Here is a 7398-nt window from a genome sequence, read left to right as displayed (position 1 = left end):
TTTTCTGTTCATAGCATAGCCACATATAACAGATAACATAGCCAGTGTCCAGTGTAACAAACTGGCTTGACAGGATCACTTCACCTGTTGGTTCTTGTTTTCCATTGTATTGTTTTGCACTCCTGTTGTGCTCTTGTACACTTTTTATATCATTCCTCATTTCACCCACCCCTCTTTCCCATTATCCTTCCCCACCCCCTCTCTTCTGTCATCCTGCTTCCTTTACTTCCATCCCTTCTTCTTTTCATACCTCTTTCCTTTCCTCTTCTGCTCTTTTTCTTCTCCTTCCCTTTCCGTAACTCCTGTTCCCTTCCCACCTCTTACTTTCTGCTCTTTCCCTTCCTGGCCAAGGACAGGTCTTTTTGAAGATATGGTATAATATTGTTTTTACTCTAATGCTTCTTCATTTTACTTCCCTTAATAAGTTTATAATCATCATCATTATCATCATCATCATCATCATCCGGACCTCCTTTCCCACCCTAGAGCAGGGTGAGGAGTAGCAGTTATTATTATTTTTATTATTAACACCAGGAAACCATTTGCTACACTGGGTGGTAACCATATAACCAAATTTTGGCGCCTGGTGGTTTAGTGGGTAATTATTGCGCTCCAATCGGATTGAGTCGGTGAAGGTTTATATCCAAGGGGTGGTTGGGGTTGATTGCTCATGGAATGCCACTCAGGGATGAGTGAGGCTGGTCACTCTTATCTTAAATGTCGGTACCAACTGCCTAGCCCCGGGCTTCTACGCTCCTCATGGGGCAATGTAGGATTGGATGATGGATGGTTCGAATATTATTATTATTATTATTATTATTATTATTAAAGCATTTCACTAATACCCCACGCTTGGTGTAGGGGCTGGAATCTGGGTTATAGTAATCCAGATCAGTGAAAGGTAAGCGACTGCCTTACGACTCAAGTAGCATTACTTGATTTTAAATAAACCACTTGTTAGGGAATAATTCGATCCGCCTCTTGGTTTCTGACCTATTCGTAGTAAATGACCGTTAGCATGACTTCGTCTCAGTCCACTAACAAAACTTTATACTGCCCAGACCCGGGATCGAACCGGGGACCTTTAGATCTTCAGTCTAACGCTCTCCCAGCTGAGCTATCTAGGCTACTGGAAGGACTGTTGTAAAATCATAGATTCCTATGACTCACTACCGTATTATATGAGTTAAGTCGTTTGGCGTTATCTGTAATAGAATATTAACATTGCCCCAGCCAAAATGAGCTTAATGGTACTACTGTTAACATTCAGGCTTAAATAGCTTGCTCTAACCTGCATAAAATAATCTGGTGTTAGCTGGAATAGAATACTCGAGTTGTCTCGATCATGAGACGGTTCATCTTCTTTCATCTTTAACGTCTTCAGTCCAAGAACTGCATTCATACTCTGTTCTGCCTGTTGCCAGACGGTCTAATTCAGTTATTTACATTGGACGGGACAAGTTGTTTCCCTTCCTCAACTCAGTTACTGCAGTATACTTGATTCACCTTAACTTGACCGAGATTTTCGTTCTCTTCTAATCTGTTTCCCCTGGCTCAGTGACAGAAAAGACAATATAGAACCAGCATCATATTCTGTTGTTAATCTCTTGTACGGTACCAGTTCAGGAATCAGGATGGAAGACAGTTTTACACCTGGTTAAAGTGAGAAAAGTAAAAATAAATGTATATAATTGTCTTCTGTAGCCTAACAATTCTTGTTATAACAGTGGCAGAATATGGCAGTGCTACGACACTACATTCATTCCATAACACTTTCGTGACTAGCAGTGCATTCTAGTGCTAAACTCTTGTTACAGTTCAGCACTCAGTATAAATATATGGCAATTTTAGCCCATGTTTTATTGGATAGAAGAGACTGTCTTGTATTCTACTTTCCTGTCTCTTTGTTTTCTCTCTTCGCCTGCTTATGCTTTCGGACATTTACCATCTTTTATTCATCAGTTTTTTCACTCTTCTCCCATTCCCACTCTGTTACTGTCTTTTCCTCCCATACCTCTCCCTTCACTCCATTCTTCACTCCCTTCCCATGTCCTTCATTCCCTTCCCTTGACAAAGCTCCCGTCTCCACTTTACTTATTGCTTTTCCCGGGTCTTCTTTCATCACATACCCATTCCTTCACTACCTTCCCTCCTTCACCCATTGGCCTTCATTCTCGCTCCATTACATCTTTCCTTTCTTTCATGATGTCCCTCCCGCCCCTTCCCTCTCTCTTCCTCTGTGTTCTTACCGCACCGCCTCCCTCACTCTTTTCTCCACTCCACCCACAAGCCTTCGTTCTTACTCTTTCACACTTCTCTATTCCTCGCTCTTACCCTCATTTCCTTATTTTTTTTTAATTTCAATACTTATATGCCTTACCCATTCTTTCATCCTTTCTTAAACTTTCTCCTATCGTCCTCTCCTGTCTCCTTTTCTCTCCTCCCCTCTCATTTCTCCTAATCTCCTCTCGTCTTTTCTCCCCTCGTCTCCTCTCTTCTCTCCTCACCTCTCCTCTCCTCTCCTCTCCTCTCCTCTCCTCTCCTTTCCATGTGATACCTCTAGTCACATTTCCTTTCCTCTCCTCTCGCTCCTCTCCTCTCCTTTTCCCTTTCCCCTTCTCTTCTAGCGTCTTTGTTCACCTCATTCATTCCTCCCCCCTTCTGTCCTTCACTCGACTACTCTCTCTCTCTCTCTCTCTCTCTCTCTCTCTCTCTCCTTGCGTCCCATATCTTCCTATCCCTTTTAAGGTGGGGGCCGCTACTGTTATAACTTCGCTTTTATGTTCCTTGTAAATCTTGCCACGCCGCAGAGAACCAGGCAGGCAGGCAGGCAGGCAGGCAGCCAGGCAGGGTGGGCGGTAGGTAGGCAGGTAGAGTGGTAGGCAGCTCGGGTGGGTGGTAAGTAGGTAGGTAGGGTGATACGCACCCCAAGTGGGTTGTACGTAGGTTGGCAGGGTGGGTAGGTAGGGTGGGTTGAAGGCAGTCAGACAGGCTGGTATTATAATAGGTAATCAAAGTGGGAGGCAGGCTGGCAGGGCGGGTAGTAGGCAGACACACTGAGAGAGTAACATGCGTGGTCGGTAGGCAGGAAGGATGCGTGGTAGGTAGGAAGACAAGGCAGTCGGTAAGTAGGCAGGCAGGGTGGGTGGTAGGCAGACGGTGGGTGGTAGACAGGCAGGCAGGGTGGATAGTAGGGAGAATGGTATGGTGGTTGGCAGGCTGGCAGAGTGGATGGTAAGTGGACAGGTAGGGGAGGGGTGGGTAGACAGGTAGGAAGGGTGATAGGTGGGCAAGTAGGGTGGGTGGTAGGTTGGTAGGCAGGATGGGTGTTAGGCAGGTTGGGTAGAAGGTAGGTAGGCGTGTGAGGTGGGTGGTAGGGTGGCATATAGGCAGGCACGATGGTAGGCAGATACGGCGGTGTGTGGCAGTGACATGTACTGTAGGTAGATGAGAAAATAGACAGGTAGACTGGTAGAATGGCACACATGCACACAGGTGGACAGGCAGGGGGTTGATTGGCAGGCAGGAAGTGAAATAAAAAATCGAGTAGGTCGGTTGTAATGGGGAAAGTAGCAGTGGTTAGGCAGGTTGGCAGTGATTAGACAGGTAGGCATTGATTAGGAAGGTAGGTAGTGTTCATATAGGTAGGCAGTGTTCAGGCAGGTAGGCAGTGCTTAGGAAGGTAGGCAGTGATTAGGCAGGTAGGCAGTGTTTAGGCGGATAGGCAGTGTTTAGGCAGGTAGGCAGTGTTTAGGCGGGTAGGCAGTGTTTAGACAGGTAGACAGTGTTTAGGCAGGTAGGTAGTGTTCAGGCGGGTAGGCGGTGGTTATGCAGATAGGCAGTGTTTAGGAACAATAGTTGGTCTGGAAGAAAGTGATTAGATAAGGATGCAAGTAGAGAGAGAGAGAGAGAGAGAGAGAGAGAGAGAAACAAAAAGGAGAGAAAAAGAAGGAAAAATCAAAGAGAGGCGGCAGAGGAGAGGACACAGTGAGAAATCCGAGAAATAAGAATAAGAATGTAAGAAGAAAAAGGAAAAGAAAAAAGAAAGATTAACCAAGAAAAGAGATATAAATGCAAAAAATTAAGAGGATAAAAAGTAAGAGATAAGGAAGAGAGGAGAGAGAAATCGGAGAGATAATAGAGGAAAGAATGAGAAAGAAAAGGAGGAAGCAGTATAGGCGACGAGGTAGAGCTGGGAAGGAAGTTAAAGAAGTAAAGTGAGAGGAAGAAAGAAGAATGTGTGGAAGGGGAAGGGCCGTAAGGGAGGTAAGGAAGTGTGTGGAGGAGGGAGGAAGGAGTTAAGGAGGAGAGTTCCCAGACAGGTAGGAGCCCCTGGAGAGAAGGAGAGAGGGAGGAATGAAGGATAATTAGGAAGTGGGAGAGAGGGAGCGGGAATTGGTGAGAGAGACGGAGGAAGTGTGAGAAAAACAGTTGGAGACAGAAAGGAGGGAAGGAGGGAAAGGACGAAAGTTGGAGACAGGGAGGGAGAGAGAAAGAGAGGGAGAGAAGTAAGGAGGTGGAGGGAAGGAGAGAAGGGAGAAAGGGAAGGATAGCTGGAGACAAGGAGGACGGTAAGGGGGGAGGGGAGAGGTAGAGAGCTGTAGAGAGAAGGGAGGGAGAAGAGGAGAGTTGGAGAGAGGGAAGGAGAGGGAGAGAGTAGAAGATAAGGAGGAAGGGAGAGGGAAAGGAATAGCGTTAGAGAAAGGGAGAGAGGAAAGAACTGAATACAGGGAGGTAGAGAGAGCAGGGGAAAGAGACAGGAGGTTAGTGAGAGAGAAGAGAGGGAGGAATCATGAGGAGGGTGAGCTGGTAAGGGAGAAGGAAGGGAGGGTATGAGACAGAATATTAAAGGAAGGGGAAAGGACAGGAAGGATGAGGTGAATGAGTGGGGGAGAGTTTGAGAGAGAGGGAAGGAGGGGGTAAGGCAGAGGAGAGGAGGAGGAAGGAATGAGGTCACGGGCATAATATTGTGTGTGTGTGTGTGTGTGTGTGAGAGAGAGAGAGAGAGAGAGAGAGAGAGAGAGAGAGAGCTAAGCCAGAAGGGAGAGACTCTTGGGGGAACGATGGAGAAAAATGGGAAGTGACTGGTCGAAGGAGGAAATGGAAGAGAGAGAGAGAGAGAGAGAGAGAGAGAGAGAGAGAGAGAGAGGGGCCATTCCTTAAGCTCTCCCAAGTTTATGCTGGACTTTCTTTTTTCGTTATAATCACGTTAGTTAAGAGGAAAATTTAGTGGACATGATTTATGAGAAAAGAGGAGGAGGAAGGCTCATAAGGCGGAAAATGTGACGGAATTTCTCTCTCTCTCTATCTCTCTCTCTCTCTCCTTCCCATTTCTTCTTTTCATTTGCCCTCTTTTCCTCTTTTCCTCTTTTCTCTCTCTCTTTTTTAGTTGATCTTTCTCCTATTTCCTTCCCCAGTATTTCCCCTTCCATCTCTTCATTCTTGTCCTATTCTTTCATTTCTTTATGTCTTCCTTCCACCTCTTCTTTCTCTGTCCTTCTCCCTCTTTCTCCCCAATTCTCCCTCTTCTGGTGTTATCCTGCCTCAGTCTTTTACTCCAGCTGTCGTCAGCCTTCCCATGCGTATTTCTCCCTCTTATTTTCCCCCTTTTTCTCTCCCTTCTCTCTGTTCCCCATATTCTCCTTCCTCCCTCACTTCTCCCTTCTCTCATTTACCTCCCCACTTTTTCTGTCTGTTCTCCCTTTGCCTTTTCACTTTCCCCTTTCTTTCCATTTTTCCCTTTCCTCCACTCCAGACCTTCCGTCTCTTTATCTTTTTTCTCTAACCTTCCTTTCTCCCATATTTTTTCTCTCCCCCCTTCACACACGTCCTTTTTTTTCTTCATTCTTTTCTCTCCCTCCTTCCCCTTTCTCTCTGCTCCACGCCTCCCACCCTCATAGACCTGATGGCCAGGCACTCCTTCCTCGCGCTAAGTGTCTCCATGCCCTCCCCCTCCCCTCTTACTCTCTCTTGATATATGTGTATGCAACGTATATATATAAATAATTCACAGTATCAGCTGCATCATCTTAATATGTGATTTTCCATCCTTTCTTTCTTCATGTTCGGGTTCTTTATCTTTCTTATAGCCTCTCTTCCTCTATGCCACACGGTTGCTTCTTATTTATCTCGTCTTTATTCCATTCTTCCCTTATTCCTCTTGTCTTTCACGTTCACTTTTTCTTTACCACCTTTTATTTATCCTTTCTCCAATTTTCCACCTTTTTCGCCTCATGTTTCATTTCCTTCTCCCCTATTTTTTTTTTTACACCAACTTTTCCTTCCCTCTCAATTCTTCTCTCTCTCTCTCTCTCTCTCTCCCAAGAAGTTAAAGCAATCAGTGCCTTCGAGGTACTTCTAAATTATTTCAAGCAAATCAAGACATGCCTGAGAAGTAATCTGATTAGCTTTTAAAGAAAGTAAGACCTACGTAGCCAAACTAATTAACTGAAGTAAGCTAAATTAAGTAGGCAAATTGAGTAACTGAAAATCTGGGGTTTATGGCAATATTAAACCTCTGACAATGATGGCAAAAAGTTTAAGTATTTTTCTTCTCGAACACAGGTGCGGAAATATTGCATTGGAGAAGAATGTAGTTTTCAACAGATCTTTACCTCTCTGCACGCCCTTCCCTACATCGCAGTTTCAACCATCTTGCATGTCGTCGTTTAGTCATTGTAGCTTCCATACCGTCCCTTTCCTTAAACCTCTTTTTCCTTTTTTCCCTCATTTTCTTGGTTTTGTTGATAAATAAGCATAGATATACAACAGCAGTTTTCCCAGCCGTCCATCAAATTTGTTTCAAGGTCAGCTGCCAGGGAAAGTATGTTCAATCACAAGAAAATAATTAAAAAAAAAAAGTATATTATCGTTAGAAAGTATGTTCTCATAGGAAAGTATATAATAATGTTTTCAGGATTTGTTTTTCAGAATTATATTCATAGGAGAATGTATACTTACTGGTATATGATACGATTTTAAGAAAATGCGTTAGAGGAAACTTTTCTCTAAGGAAAGTATGTTTAATTTTTTTGTGTGTGTGGCGGTAGTATTTTAGTTTTGCTGCTGTGTTGTTTCTGAATTGTCCTTAAATTTTCCTCCATACCACCATCACACCTGAAACTGGCGTCGGTGATGTCCTGTAGAGCTACACTTGTATTCAGCTTCACCTGGCCATGTAATCTGTCTCTTTAACCCCAAAAGTATGACAACATCTTGTTCCCTTTTTCCTCTTCCTTTGCTACTGTCGGCCGATATTAAATGTAGAGGAAACGTCCCTTTGTGACGAGGTTAAAAATATAATTAACCCATTCAGTACGCTTACGTCTTTTTTTTTTCTTTGTGTCACTTCCACTTGGTAATTTTGTTCGGGATACGGGAGATCGTGCATAATAAGGG

General features: G+C 44.3%; 1 non-coding gene across 1 annotated transcript; it reads right to left on the bottom strand.

The window, feature by feature from the left end:
• Positions 1-1054: 1054 nt before the first annotated feature.
• Positions 1055-1127, bottom strand: TRNAF-GAA (transfer RNA phenylalanine (anticodon GAA)). Its single transcript has one exon. It is a non-coding gene; the product is annotated as a tRNA-Phe (tRNA).
• Positions 1128-7398: the final 6271 nt, after the last annotated feature.

Source organism: Coenobita brevimanus, chromosome 58 (assembly GCF_032717465.1).
Source record: "Coenobita brevimanus isolate Jiangsu-jjx chromosome 58, ASM3271746v2, whole genome shotgun sequence".
Lineage (NCBI taxonomy): Eukaryota > Metazoa > Arthropoda > Malacostraca > Decapoda > Coenobitidae > Coenobita > Coenobita brevimanus.
This window is presented reverse-complemented; position numbering and strand designations above follow the sequence as displayed.